The sequence below is a fragment of the Dysidea avara genome, chromosome 1, assembly GCF_963678975.1.
Source record: "Dysidea avara chromosome 1, odDysAvar1.4, whole genome shotgun sequence".
Classification (NCBI taxonomy): domain Eukaryota; kingdom Metazoa; phylum Porifera; class Demospongiae; order Dictyoceratida; family Dysideidae; genus Dysidea; species Dysidea avara.
The window spans coordinates 49,801,691-49,816,744 of NC_089272.1; the positions used below are offsets into that span (position 1 = coordinate 49,801,691).

General features: G+C 38.6%; 2 long non-coding RNA genes across 3 annotated transcripts; one reads left to right on the top strand and one right to left on the bottom strand.

The window, feature by feature from the left end:
* Positions 1 to 8,899: 8,899 nt before the first annotated feature.
* Positions 8,900 to 9,761, top strand: LOC136267654 (uncharacterized). The gene is made up of 3 exons (XR_010706718.1): positions 8,900 to 8,995; positions 9,491 to 9,549; positions 9,609 to 9,761. It is a non-coding gene; the product is annotated as an uncharacterized lncRNA (long non-coding RNA).
* On the bottom strand, positions 9,648 to 12,648 carry LOC136267635 (uncharacterized). Of its 2 annotated transcripts, none has more exons than XR_010706714.1 (6): positions 12,325 to 12,648; positions 10,828 to 11,505; positions 10,720 to 10,773; positions 10,612 to 10,668; positions 9,862 to 9,977; positions 9,648 to 9,794 (listed from the first exon to the last, which is right to left on the bottom strand). It is a non-coding gene; the product is annotated as an uncharacterized lncRNA (long non-coding RNA). The 2 variants fall into 2 exon arrangements; XR_010706715.1 differs by having other exon boundaries at positions 12,282 to 12,648.
* Positions 12,649 to 15,054: the final 2,406 nt, after the last annotated feature.

Below are 15,054 nucleotides of genomic sequence, written 5' to 3' on the forward strand. Positions count from 1 at the left end.
GCTTTATCCTTTGCACTATGAATTGGTTGATTGTCTACGAATAATGCAGGTATATCAGGTTTGTCTTGACGCTTGGCTCTGATGTATTTCCAAAATTGTCGTCGGTTACCACTAAAGGAGTTATCAAACAGTCTTTTATAGTAGTTGTTATGTGCTTCTTTCAATTTAGTGTTTATGGAGTTCTTTGTTTTACGGTAAGTATCCCAATCATGTTGCAAATTACTTCTTTTAGCTTTGTTGTATAAGCGTTTTCGTACTTTCATGTCTGCTTTAATTTGCCTATTTATCCATGGTAGTCTATTATGTGAGTTGTTCACTTTGTGTGGAATATAATCAATAACTGCTTTGTCAACTGCCATCTTGAATTCCTGCCATAGTTGATCGACAGTTCTAGATTGAGGATCACTGTTCAGAAAATTATTACTAAAGGTTGCAAGATCATTTTTTATTGACTGGAGGTCACCTTTATGATATAGTGCAACACTGTGTTGATTTTTACCTGTTGTTGGCTTTCGAGTTATGTGAAGGTCAAATATGATTGCATCATGATCAGAGATGCCAGGTACAGTATTAAGATTAGAAATATTCGGATGTGTAGAAAAAACTAGATCCAATATATTATTCTGGCGCGTTGCTTGATGTACAAACTGCTCAAGACCAACATCATTGATTATTTCTAAAAATAAGCTATTCAGCCTACTGCCATAAGTTGGTGTACTAATTTGGCCATAACCACTATTCCAGGTAATACCTGGGAAATTAAAATCTCCCATTAGCAAGATGTTAGGTAGAGTCTTAGATTGGTTCAACAGGTTAGATAATGATAGATGGAGTTGCTCTATTGGATACAAGTCAGATGTTGGAGGGCGATAGAAAGCACATATGTGGATAGGACTTTGGTTGGGAGGTGTTAGTTTTATCCAGATCAGTTCAGCTTCTGTGTCCAAAGATGGTTCTTCTAGAACTTGCAGCTGCTTCTTTATGCACAAAAAAACTCCTCCGCCACCCAAGGTTCGGTCTTTCCTGAACACATTGTATGTATCAGGAAATATCTCAGATGTATAGAACGATTGGTCGAGATGAGATTCGCTACCACATATTACATCAGAATTGTGCTCGTTCACAAGAGCTAAGAAACTGGCCTTTTTTGCATCACTTCGCAAGCTACAACAATTCAGATTTAAAATTTTTAGTTGATAAGTAGTCAATTGGGTATTATTAATAGGTAAAAGGTCAGAATTATCACTCAAAATATTAATATTAAGATTATTTGTATCAGGAACTATTCACTTCTCCAACAGGGGGAGCATTACTTGCACTAGTTAGGTTACGATATCTTCTAAGTACAATTTCACCGTTGAGTATTATTAAATTCTTCTCACCCCTTTCTCTCCTTTGCTTTAATTTTTAGTTGATGAGTAGTCAATTGGGTATTATTAATAGGTAAAAGGTCAGAATTATCACTCAAAAGATTAATATTAAGATTATTTGTATCAGGAACTATTCACTTCTCCAACAGGGGGAGCATTACTTGCACTAGTTATGTTACGATATCTTCTAAGTACAATTTCACCGTTGAGTATTATTAAATTCTTCTCACCCCTTTCTCTCCTTTGCTTTAGCGTTTATAGGTTCCACGTCGTTAAACGATCAATTTAGTTTCTCACGTGATCCAATCCGGGTCAGACCCGGATGACCCGGAGAAAATGTGACCCGGATGACCCGACCCGGTTTCAACGCTGGTTTGGTCACCATTTTCACTTCAATCCCTTTGTACCATCGCTGAATGCATCACAGCCAGAAGTGGTGCGTTAACCAAACATGCTCGTAAACATTTGTTACAACAACTTTCAGTTTCTTTATGGACGAACAATGCCCACATGAATTTACAGTACTGGGCTTTGCAGTGTGAGGACTCTGATTTTCCTTTCCCTAAAACCCCTGTTGTAATTGTGTTTTAGTTTAGTTGTAGAGTAGTTTGTGTTGTAGCTGTATTTTGTGTTTTCCCGTTATATTACTTTGTGTTTAAAAAACAGTATGCATTTGCATTTTATGGCAGATTTTGTAAAGTGTGCAAAAAGAAGTAGAAGAAAAACGAAGAAAAACTCTGAACTTTGGCCAATCGTATCTCAGAAATGGCTTTAGCGATTTTCTTCGACTTTGGAATGTAGACTCCCCTACCTAGCTAGCACATTTGTAGTAAATTTGGTTTCAATCGGATAAGGGATAATGGAGCTACAAAAGTGTGAAAATCATGTTTACTTTCTTCCTGTTAATATACTTATGGTGTGGCGCGCCGGCTTCTTGGGCCGCACAACACACTACTGTGTGTCTTGATCATGGTTAACAAACATGTTTCTATGCTATTGAATGTACTTTGTACTATACAACTTTGACATATCCAACTGTAGGCAGTGCATAGCATGCTGTGGTCAGCAATAGTATGGCTTCTGATTTGTGCAGCTATGTGATCCCAAATAAGTCAAGTACAGCAGTGGTACCAGCAACATTGTTGCTCTGGTATGAACTTAATATACTGTGGTTAAATATAGGCAATGATATAAAGCTTCCAAATGAATTTGCTAACATAAATAGATTGGATACTTATTAGCACAATTAACACATTGGTTACCCTTGCAGAAACTAAGTCAAAAGATCAATGGCAAAGTGAACCTACAAGAAACAAAATTTGCTTGAGAATGGGTGTTATCATTGTAACATGCATTTATAAATAGGTCATGGACATGAAGAAAGACATAGGAAGGAAAGTTATGTAGTTTTTATCCCTACAAAATACTCACATTTTGCTCTATCCCAGTGAGAAAAATAATAAGATGAATAATAAGATGAACAAAATGGCTCAAAATGGCAGATTTGATTTCTTTAAAAACATACTTTTATCAAGTCCTTTTGACTTCATCTTTGCTAGTGGACCTAAACTTCTTCCAAATTAACTTCTAAAGCTTCTTTTGAGGTTGGAAAAGGTTTCTAAGGTGGTGTTTAGTTGAGTGTTCAATTAGGATTTTGGAAAAAACATAGGTGATCTCTATTATGAACCACTACCGTGGTTCATGATAGCTGTACATTTAGTGATAAACATAGCTATCTGACTAATAAGGCCATAGGAAACCCCACCCATTTTAGATATACCACTAAGACCATAAAAAGTAATAAAAAATGGTGAACCTAACTGCCTTATTACATACATGAATTCTATAGTTTACAAATACTTACATAGATTCTGTGGTTTATATACTAATACCATACCTGTTTCACTGTCATACAAATGTTCCTCTAACTGTGACCTCCCCGTATATAAATGGCCTCCCTGACAAGCAGCTCTCTCTGTTGTTCTAGAGCAGCCTTGGTTGGTGAAATATGCAGTTCCCTTTGTGAATTATTTTTATCAGGCTTTGTCAATGCATGTCTGCACATTTACTAGTCCTTTCATACAGCAGGATGATAAATCTCTGAATAATGTGTATGTGTACCATGTTCCATTGGATCATTTGGTGTATATATGATACAATAGAAACAATGCAGTTGAGAGCTCTGGCAGTCAAGTATTCCATGCTAAAAAAAAATCTAGAATCAGTGTCACAACCTGAATTTGAACAGCTGGGCAATGGATGATGCTGCAGGATTTGTGTCTTTACATGTGTGTTTATGATTGGTACCTTCAAGTATCATGCTAGAAGGGAGGGGAACAGGTTCTTTCTGACAGCTCACTGCAAAGATTTAGCTTTCCAAAATATATGGCCAGGTATGATCAATTTTGGCTGCACATGCATGGTGGATGACATCATTGTCTTGACTGGTAAATAGCTACATTTGATGCAAAATGTTTATGCAAGGAAACAGTTCTGACCATATAAAATATAATATTTTGGTCCCCTATAATAATAAGGTAATTCACTGCCACAGTAGCTATAGTGTCTTCAGATCAGTTTACTAATGAAAGAGCTCAGAAGAAAGGAGAGATATTTTAATGGCATTTGAAGAAAATATTGGTCCTGGTGAAAGCCCATGCCAAAACCTGTGAATTGGATAGTGGCAATGATACCATCAACCGTGCACAAATGCTTGGGAAAGGTAAACCTTTTTCAGTGGTTTCCATGGGTTGATCTTCTTACCCCTTACTTCTACAGGCCAGTATTTAGAAGGGATTTGGTGACCTTGGACAAACTTGCCTCCGTTAAAATTTACTAGTAACATCAAAATTGAGGTACTATAACAGAGTAATCAAATATTCAATGTAACAGTCAGTTGATCTCAATTTAATTAAAACAATTCAACAAAATTTCTGAAATATCACCATATTAAAGTATTTAGCCAGTCAAGTTAAAAAATGTTCTATAGAGGACTTCCCCCACACTCGCTAACTTTTGCATGCTTCCCATGCAAAATGAGTTTCAGGGTCCTGCTAAGAACCCTGGTTATGGGCCTGTGCAAGCCTTAGTAAACGTGATACAATCATAAGGACTAATGTAAAGACACAAACACTGTAGCATCACCCATTGCCCAGCTATACATACTAAAATTCAGGCTGTGATGTTTTGGATTGTTTCCAGCTTTGTTGGACGTAGTAAGAAGAAAGCATGGATTACCTGAAAAATGCAGTGCCAGAGCTCATAACTGCACTGTTAATATTGTATTATACACCAAATGAACCAATGAAATATGTTACACACATTGTTCAGAGCCTGCTGTATGACAGGACCAGTAAAATTAATGTGCAGACTATGGTTCACATAGGTCAGCTTCTGTCCATATCCAACCCAGTTGGTGGTTCAGAAACTGCTGGCAGTGGCTGCCTCTATACATGGCCTCCTTTACTCTCTCTGTTGTTCTAGAGTGGCCTTGATTGGTGAGATCTGCAGCTTCCTTTGTGAAAAATTTTCATCAGGTTTTGTCAATGTGGTCTACCCAAGTCTGCTATGTACAATTAGGATACACAACATTGTGTTTGATCACAAACTTTGAAGAATGAAGATAACATAATAGCCAAGTGTGTACCAAGTAAAATTTTTACAAACTAGCTACTGAGTCCATGTATTAACCACAGAGTCTATATAATTAGGTAAGTAATTCTACACTATAAAATAATTTGAATTCATATACAGTACATAATAATAGCATATTACTTATTACTCTAATGCTTGCTTATTCACAGTTTCGGTGGTATATCTTAAAGTGGGTGGGGCTTCCAATGGCCTTATAAAACAGATAGCTATGTTTATCACTAAATGTGTATGCAATGGTTTTCTTATAATCTAACTCACTGCAACAATGTTTACCTTGAGTAAATAATACAGGACATTATGTAGGGGATGGTTTAATAGATGTGTGACTAGATTTGCAATAAGATATCTTTTCACAAATTTTACATGCCAGGAAACAGAATGATGTAACACTTGACTTCTTGTACTGATTAATTTCTTTTTGTTTCAAACTGCAGCCAGATATACTTCAATTGCACTCATGGAAAATTTCAGACAATTGTATGCGATAATAGAAAAGTTATGAAGCTTTAAAGTTCAAACAATGGGTGAAATTTTGTGTGTGAAAAAGGTACATTTTTGCAAATCTGGTCATATATTATTTCCTAGGATGTACAGTATGTGTTCTTACCTTTATACATTTAAAGTATATGAGAGCATCTACATGATTGCATAAACATCAATTGAGTTTACAACTGCTGATGGTCTAATATATATGTAATTGCTCAGAATTATACTTTTGCAACAGTGTTCTCAGCAGAAATACTACACACAGAGTGCATTTTGGCCATGTCTGCTATGCCAAAATAGGTAGAATAGTGTAATTCTACATCATATGGTAAAGAGTTCATGTTCAGTTTGTCATTTTTTTTGTTTATTGTGTGATAAGACATTAATTTTTTGTTAGAGTGGTTGAGTGATCAAGTGAGACCTATCGAAGGGGGCATGGTCTGTAATGGCCCAATATCCAGATTTGTTTGCAAGGTGATCCTCTACCAAATTTGGCCCAGTTCTTTTATCACTAAATGCACAATTGTTATGTATTTTTCAGTTAATCTACCTCACTATACCGCAAATTGACACCTTGGGCTGTCCACCAAAAGAAAAGTGGCACAAAGGGGGACAAAAGTAAGTCCATGATCTGTGCATAGTATATATTGTAGTATGGCTGTTGGAATGAAGTGATGTCAAACAGTGAAATATCAAGTCCATACACAGGAGATGAGCGACGGAAATTCGGAATTAAAGAAATACGAAAAACTCACCATGATCGGATGAACATTCGCCAAACACTCGGATTGTCACATAATCACTCCCTGTATACGCACGATTCCACGGGAATAGCTTTTCATCATTGAATGGGATGAATAATCGGAAGGCGTTTCCGCATTGCCTCTGTTTTCGATTATGGTTTACAATAATTTAATGAATATAAAGGGCGCGGTTATACAGTAGGGTGGCCGCAAGAGTGCCAGCAAGTCGCGAGGCCAGTCGTGATCGTCCCTCCTCCTTATTGTCCTCATTGCAGTGAGTACGTTTCAAGGGCTACGCTATATCGCCACCGATTGAAGTACTACGACCACGTACCTTACCAACAAATGAACAACACGTGGCAGACCTGTACAGGTGGTGTTTCCACCAAGGCTTTGTCTGATGGACATGCACCTGTTGTGGACAGTAGTAGTGGGATCAGAGTACGTACGTAAGTGTAATAAATATTTTAGGTTCTGTCCGCCTGAGCACTCAGTCTTGCTTCGCCTCACTTGTATGCAGAGATACCAACCTCTCAACAATTTTAGGAGTGAAACCTCAAATACTACCAGCAATGTGGACTAGACTCGAGTACAGCTCGAGTATTTTTGGTTGTCATTGTTATTGTTATAGCGCTTTACAGTGACCAGTACTGAAGGTCTGACGGCCTTCATTAAAACCCGGAACAGACTGGACCGGACCGGGCCAATTTTTTTTTTGGGCCCACTTCTGACTTAGAAAATTTTTCTCGTTTGGTGAACTTACCGTTTTTGTTTGTTTTACGTAAAGTCACATTACTCAGGGGGTTGGTGAATCTCGGGGACAAAACCCTCGAATCAACCCAGCTGGGTTCCTCGAGGTTCTTCTTCTCAAGTGATGTAGCGAAGTCAAGGAGCGAATTATACAGGCAGCTAGTCTTACTACAGTAGGTGAAGATTTCCTTTGCCAACTCACAACACACGAGATGACTGAAACAGATTCGCCATGGGCTGAACTTGCTGGGAGTGGAGGAAATGAAGGTTATAAGAACATAAAATAGTGAACACTGAATATATCAATATGGTATGATAGTGTAAACTGCAATTGTTGGTTAGTTGGATTTCCTGAGACTGCATGAGTAGCTATCTTCATTTGATATGTCAGTCATTCAGCGGTGTCCAGTTCAGGTGACCCCACCAAAAGCACAGCTAAGTTTGCATCATTTACTTAGGTGAATTGGCAGGGAAGCACTCATTTTTTTTGTGGGTCCACTTCTGAGTTAGAAAATTTTTACATTTTGTGAATTTACCCTTTTTGTTTGTTTTACGGAAGTCGCATTGTTCAGGCATAGATTATATATTCCCCACCTAGGGAATATATAATCGGATCATCGATAAAACACGATCATGGGAGATTTAAAGTAGTCCTAACCCATACCCTAACTCTAATCCTACTAACCCGGTTTCCTAGCTCCTAATCCTAATCTAGTTCCTAACCTAATCCGACATGATCATGCTTTATCGTTGATCCTATATAATCTATGGCTTGCCATTTTCTAATCCTTTTAGTGTGCACATGCAGTACTAGTTTCAGTAGTAGGTGTTCTAGAAGCAGTTCCGTTGGGAGCTATAACATATACCATTATTCTATTGTAATCCAATACTATAGTGCTGCTGTGGTGAAACTTTATGTTTACTAAAGGAGATCGGTCATGCATCATAGTCCCGGGCATGTCTATGCTTGTATTACTGTATGTTAGAAGTGGTGCTGCTAATCACGTATTTGAATAATTGTTATTTGGTTGGCATATTTGATGACACAATGTGTGTTAATATTGCTCATTGTTTCAAATTGTCACAGGAATGCACTGGTATAGAGCAGATGACTCAGGAGACACTGGCCATGGAGCTGAAGGCAAAGACCTGCTTCAAGGCAGGCATCTGATGACACAGCTGAAAGACGAGCTAAGGAACGAGACGGGTATCATCAAATAGCCGAGCTTAACCTTGCAGTGTAAGGGGGTGGGGCTAGACTGATGATAGTCATGTGAGACAGAGATAGTGTTTAGTGGTTTTCTACAATGTTGGTTTTCTACAATAAACATAATTGAAGCCTTACTACAGAGCCCAGTGGGAGTGGTAGCACAGACCATAAAGGTGGGTGTGGTGATATGTTGTTGCCATCTTGGTGTGTGTTGTGAGGGCCATGTACTTCTCCAGCCTCAGAATGGCTGTGTTGCCAAGGGCATAAGGGAAGCATTTATCGACTATAACAAAGTGTCCACCCACATGATCAAAGCTGCTGCAGGACAGGTGAGCACCAACCACATTCACACAACTATTATTGTTGCCATGGTTACACAAAGGAGCATCATCACACAAACTACAATTGTGATGTTACCGTCTTAAAGAGTTCTACTTCATCATGAAGAAAACTAATGACGCCATGGCAACCGGTGGCATGTACATGTGAGCAGATGCTACGGTATGTAACCAGTTGTGTCCATTTATCTGTCTGTCATCACAGGACTAATCTTGACTACTTACATTCAAGAAACGCACTTCACAAGTCTTAGTTATATACATATACTATCTATGAGAACACTCACCAGATAAGATCCTCAAGTGGGATAGTAAGAGTATTTGTATTAATACACCATCATCAATACCTCTATAAGCATCATTAGAAAGTACTGGTTCCAGTACAAAAAGATTGCTGTTGTGTATTTTTGCTTATTTGCAAAAAGTACATCGTCTGACTGTGGGGTATGTTCTTGTAATGCAACTGTGTGGCGGTCATTATATTTTGACAATGTTCATTAAGTGTGATAACATACAACATGTATGTGGCTTTTACATATGCATATCTAGTATGACATAGCTGTACCTGTTCTCATGACACCTAGTTGTCACTGCTAATGTGTGCATACCAGATTGCTGTAGAGCAGGGTTTTACAGGTGGGGGAGGAGGGGGTTCACAAAATTTAATTTCACAGATTGGCAGTTCTCCATGCAAATTTCCCCATTCAAAATTTGCAGTTTACTCAAAGTGGCATTCCCGTTTATGTGATGTCAACAATTGATTGAACTACCACACTGTCACTTTATAATGAATCCAAAGAACAAATTGTTAGAGAAAGGGCCTATATATACTACCATATCAGATTGGTTTGTTAATCAGCTTGATAATAATGATTAATGGTGCACCCTCCTTGCTATCTAAGCCAAAATTTTCTATTTACTATCATTTGTTTCCAACAGAGAATTGAAGTTCCCAGCTATGAAATTCTGTTACAGACTGGTGGATTAATGAACTTAAGGTGACTGATATGTTTATAAGGATGATGACTGATAGTGAACCTTTATGTATCTTGTACAGGGTGGATTATTTAATCCCAATGATGACAAGTAAACCATGTGTTTGTGTTGCATGTTTTGTTATACTTACAAGGATGACATTTCTTACAATATAATATGTATTGTACACTGACTCAAGTTTAAATATTGTGTTAAATAATGATCTGAGGTGTTTCGTGAATGTCAGTAGACTCAGTATAGGTTTGTCCTGTGATGGACGGAAAGACAGACAGATAAATGGACATGACTGGTTACATACTGTAGCATGTACTCACTTGTACATGCCACCGGTTGCCATGGCGTCATTAGTTTTCTTCACTGATGAAGTAGAACTCTTTAAGGTTATGGTAACATCACAATTCATCTCATTATGAAATACCACAGTCAACACCTGTGACAAGATCACACAACCTCACAAGATAATACACAAGTAACTGGTTCCCACATATCACCTTTATTTTGTACCATGCGATTTGTCACAGCAGTGGCAACAGTATCGATATGCTGCACAAAATGGTTTGCTAGACAATGGCTTTGTTAGCTTATAGTATAGTTGAAAACACCCACAAAAAAATTATTTTATCATAGCCTTCCCAAATAGCACTACTAACAAACCAACTGCTGCCACAATAAACATATCATAGAAGTGGTCATTAATACAGTACATGAGTTTTCATGTCCCAACAACGGACCAAGTTAAACACCAATTGGGACCTATATACTTGACACGGTCACTACTGTATATTGAGGTAGTCTTATAAATGAGGTCATGAAGTACATCTCAGTTGTGTTTGGGACCTATATACTTGACAAGGTCACTATATTGAAGTGGTTTTACAACTCTTGGCCTAGTGACATGACCGTATTTGTCATAGTGGGTTCACTCATTTTATTACAGCCACACAACACCCAAAACACTACAGCAGAACCCCTCTATACAAGAGAATAATTATACTTTATAGTTTACGCCAGCACAAAGGAAGAGAAGTTCCACTGTATCACACAGAAATGATAAGATCACGCACCTCTCTTTGCTGTCTAATTCAAGTCATCATCTGTTGTACCTGACTAGCTCTCTCTTCCTAACAACCAATCAGAATAGCTCGAAGTTTAAAGACGTCAATGTTAATTACCATTTTCTTTTGGGCTTCCAGTTATTGTAGCAGATTGATCTTGTCTTCTAGTTCCTGTGATGATGTCATATAAGCTCATGTGATGTCACATGACAGCAGAGTACACACCTTCTTATCTGTGTCCCCTTGTGTGATGACCACTTTTACTGCTGTACGTTGTTTGTGCACCTCTCCCTCCTCACGTACAGTGTGGCCTTGTGGTAAACAAAGTGTGACTTGCATAACATAACCACCCACTTAAAAAGTCCACAAATTTTGACCCAAACTCAATGTCCGTTTGCCATACACTACACCGTAGTGAGGCCAGCCAAGTTAACAGATTATACTCACTGGCTTCTTCACTCACTAACTTGCTACTTCTAGTTGTTCCTTCAGTGACACATTCCCCTGTACAACAACAACAACAAAGACAACTTCACACCGCTACAAGTCTCAAGAAATGTTCCACCAACTAGTAACAGCTTTACTACTCTCCCCCTAATGACTATTTACACATTAGGGGTACTGGTAGCAGGATGCTCTGAGAGCAACAATGTTTTTGAGATTAGCAAGTTGTCCTGCAACATTGTAGAAAACCACTAAACACTATCTCTGTCTCACATGACTATCATCAGTCTAGCCCCACCCCCTTACACTGCAAGGTTAAGCTCGGCTATTTGATGATACCCGTCTCGTTCCTTAGCTCGTCTTTCAGCTGTGTCATCAGATGCCTGCCTTGAAGCAGGTCTTTGCCTTCAGCTCCATGGCCAGTGTCTCCTGAGTCATCTGCTCTATACCAGTGCATTCCTGTGACAATTTGAAACAATGAGCAATATTAACACACATTGTGTCATCAAATATGCCAACCAAATAACAATTATTCAAATACGTGATTAGCAGCACCACTTCTAACATACAGTAATACAAGCATAGACATGCCCGGGACTATGATGCATGACCGATCTCCTTTAGTAAACATAAAGTTTCACCACAGCAGCACTATAGTATTGGATTACAATAGAATAATGGTATATGTTATAGCTCCCAACGGAACTGCTTCTAGAACACCTACTACTGAAACTAGTACTGCATGTGCACACTAAAAGGATTAGAAAATGGCAAGCCATAGATTATATAGGATCAACGATAAAGCATGATCATGTCGGATTAGGTTAGGAACTAGATTAGGATTAGGAGCTAGGAAACCGGGTTAGTAGGATTAGAGTTAGGGTATGGGTTAGGACTACTTTAAATCTCCCATGATCGTGTTTTATCGATGATCCGATTATATATTCCCTAGGTGGGGAATATATAATCTATGCCTGAACAATGCAACTTCCGTAAAACAAACAAAAAGGGTAAATTCACAAAATGTAAAAATTTTCTAACTCAGAAGTGGACCCACAAAAAAATGAGTGCTTCCCTGCCAATTCACCTAAGTAAATGATGCAAACTTAGCTGTGCTTTTGGTGGGGTCACCTGAACTGGACACCGCTGAATGACTGACATATCAAATGAAGATAGCTACTCATGCAGTCTCAGGAAATCCAACTAACCAACAATTGCAGTTTACACTATCATACCATATTGATATATTCAGTGTTCACTATTTCATGTTCTTATAACCTTCATTTCCTCCACTCCCAGCAAGTTCAGCCCATGGCGAATCTGTTTCAGTCATCTCGTGTGTTGTGAGTTGGCAAAGGAAATCTTCACCTACTGTAGTAAGACTAGCTGCCTGTATAATTCGCTCCTTGACTTCGCTACATCACTTAAGAAGAAGAACCTCGAGGAACCCAGCTGGGTTGATTCGAGGGTTTTGCCCCCGAGATTCACCAACCCCCTGAGTAATGTGACTTTACGTAAAACAAACAAAAACAGTAAGTTCACCAAACGAGAAAAATTTTCTAAGTCAGAAGTGGGCCCAAAAAAAAAATTGGCCCGGACCAGACCAGAATTTTATTGTTGAGGAGCGCGTATCCAACTAAAATAAATTTCGGTGCGCTTGCAAGGGATACAGGACGTGGACTCTGTTCTTCATTTGTACTCAGGGCACGATTGTCTACTGATATCCAGAGTGGCTGATGGTGATTTCGAAGCAAATATAGTCGTATACTGGTATATATACAAGTTTGCGAAGCGGAACAAGGACTGGATACTCTCACCGTACTGAGCTAGCAATGGCGGCGACATACAAGCTAGCCAAGACTGGTCATAGATAATATAGCTAACTGGATACATACCGTACGCAAGGAAATTTAGACTTAAGAAAATTTTGACTAATCAAACCCGATTCGTCAAATTCTCTCGCGTATAAATTTCCTTGCGTACGATATGTAGATCAGTCCAGGTATATTATTTGTGATCAGTCTTACAGTAGCTAGCTTGTATCTCGCCACCATTGTTAGCTACGGTGAGAGTATCCAGTCCTTGTAATACGCTACGTTTCCGCTTCGCAAACTTGTATAAATACCAGTATACGACTATATTTGCTTCGAAAATCACCATCAGCCAATCTGGATATCAGTAGACAATCGGGCCCTGAGTGCAAATGAAGAGCAGAGTCCACGTCCTGTATCCCTTGAAAGCGCACCGAAATTTATTTTAGTTGGATACGCGCTCCTCAACAATAAAATTCAGGTCCGGTCCGTTCCGGGTTTTAACGAAGGCCAAGGTCTGACAGCAACACATTGGTATTGAAGACCAAAAAAAAGTACATTAAGCACAGGGCTAATTATTAAGCAGATCAGGTTATTATTATTCTTATCTTCTACCAGTTAGGCACTGGAGGGTGTACCCAGAAGGCAGAGCCTGTATGAGGTGTTTACCCATAGCCAAGGAGCCTAAACAAAAATCTTTGAACTAAATATCCTAAAGTGAAGTGGGACAAATACCTAGAGGGGCTGAAAAAAGCCAACCCCATCATGACTTGATCCGCAGGTGTGATAACCAGTGTTGGGAGTAACGCGCTACTTATGTAATGCGTTACGTAATATTATTACTTTTGTGGTAACAAAGTAATATAACGAAATACGCTATAAAAACAGGTAATATAACTCAAGTTACTTTACTTGCAAATGTAACGCGTTACCTAAGTAATATAGTTACTGTAACGAATCTAATATTACGTAATATTATTACTAAAAGTAACGAAGTTACTAATCTCGTTAGTAACCCACTGAGTAATGCCTAGCCACAACGAAGTAATGAAGCCTACTAAGTGAGGCTTATTCACCAGCTACTTACTTATATCAAGACTTGCACATTGTCCAACAACGCAATTGTGTCACGTGATAAGGTGGTAGTTTCACACGTGACAGCTTAAGGCTATGGACACAAAGTAATATAATATGTAATATTATTACAGTTACTTTATTTTATGGGTAATATGTAACTGTAACTAAATAGTTCAGCTGCAAGTAATATGTAACTAGTTACTTCTAAAAAGTAACTTGTCCAACACTGGTGATAACTAAGCTGAAATAGTGAGAAGCAGAGGGTTAGGCGTAAGAGTGTGAGATTACTAGCCAAAGAGTGAGACTCACGCCTAATGCGTAAAAGCTGGCATTCTCGAAACAGAGCTACATCTGTTGCTATGTCCATGCAGACCCCCAAAAGAATGAAACTTAATTACAACATTGTATATAAATAAGGCAAGCCAATAACATCTTCCCCTTCCCTGGCCCCTTCCAACACACACTTATCTCATAAACCGGTGCACAAAATATTATTTAGTCTGGAGTGGCCACCCCTTAGCTAGGTATCATTGTAAATGTTCTGAGTGATTTACCATGCCTTAGCACATTTCTGCTCTACCAATCCACATAGCTCAGATCAACTAGCAGATGATTATTTTAATATGGTATGTACTAGCGGACAAGTCCTGGAAATATCACTAAAATTCTTCACCATCACCACGAGCATACGATTGTTGCTTGTAGCCAAAACCTGCCAATAACGAATGATGACCATCTACAATGCCAAAATATTACGGTGAAGTTGAACTACACTTGTTTAATTAGTTGTATGCATACAGGCTACTAATAATTTGTGCAGCATGTGTTAATCACGAGTCTTGGCTGCAAGATACACCCATAAATCATTTAAAGCGTTACCTCACTCTCACTTGTCTTCAGTGGTGATATAGCACTAGGCTTCAGCCCATGCTATATTCTATATTCATCTCAGCTGAGTGCCACCTGCTTTATTTTCCATAGCAATGCTTTAATAATAATATTATATATATATTGTGCAGTGTGAGCTACTGTATGTTACTCCATTTTCCCACTGGTCCCAAACTCAAATGTGTGTTACTCCCTTTTCCCACTGGCCCCTTCAATTACATATGTACTTCGT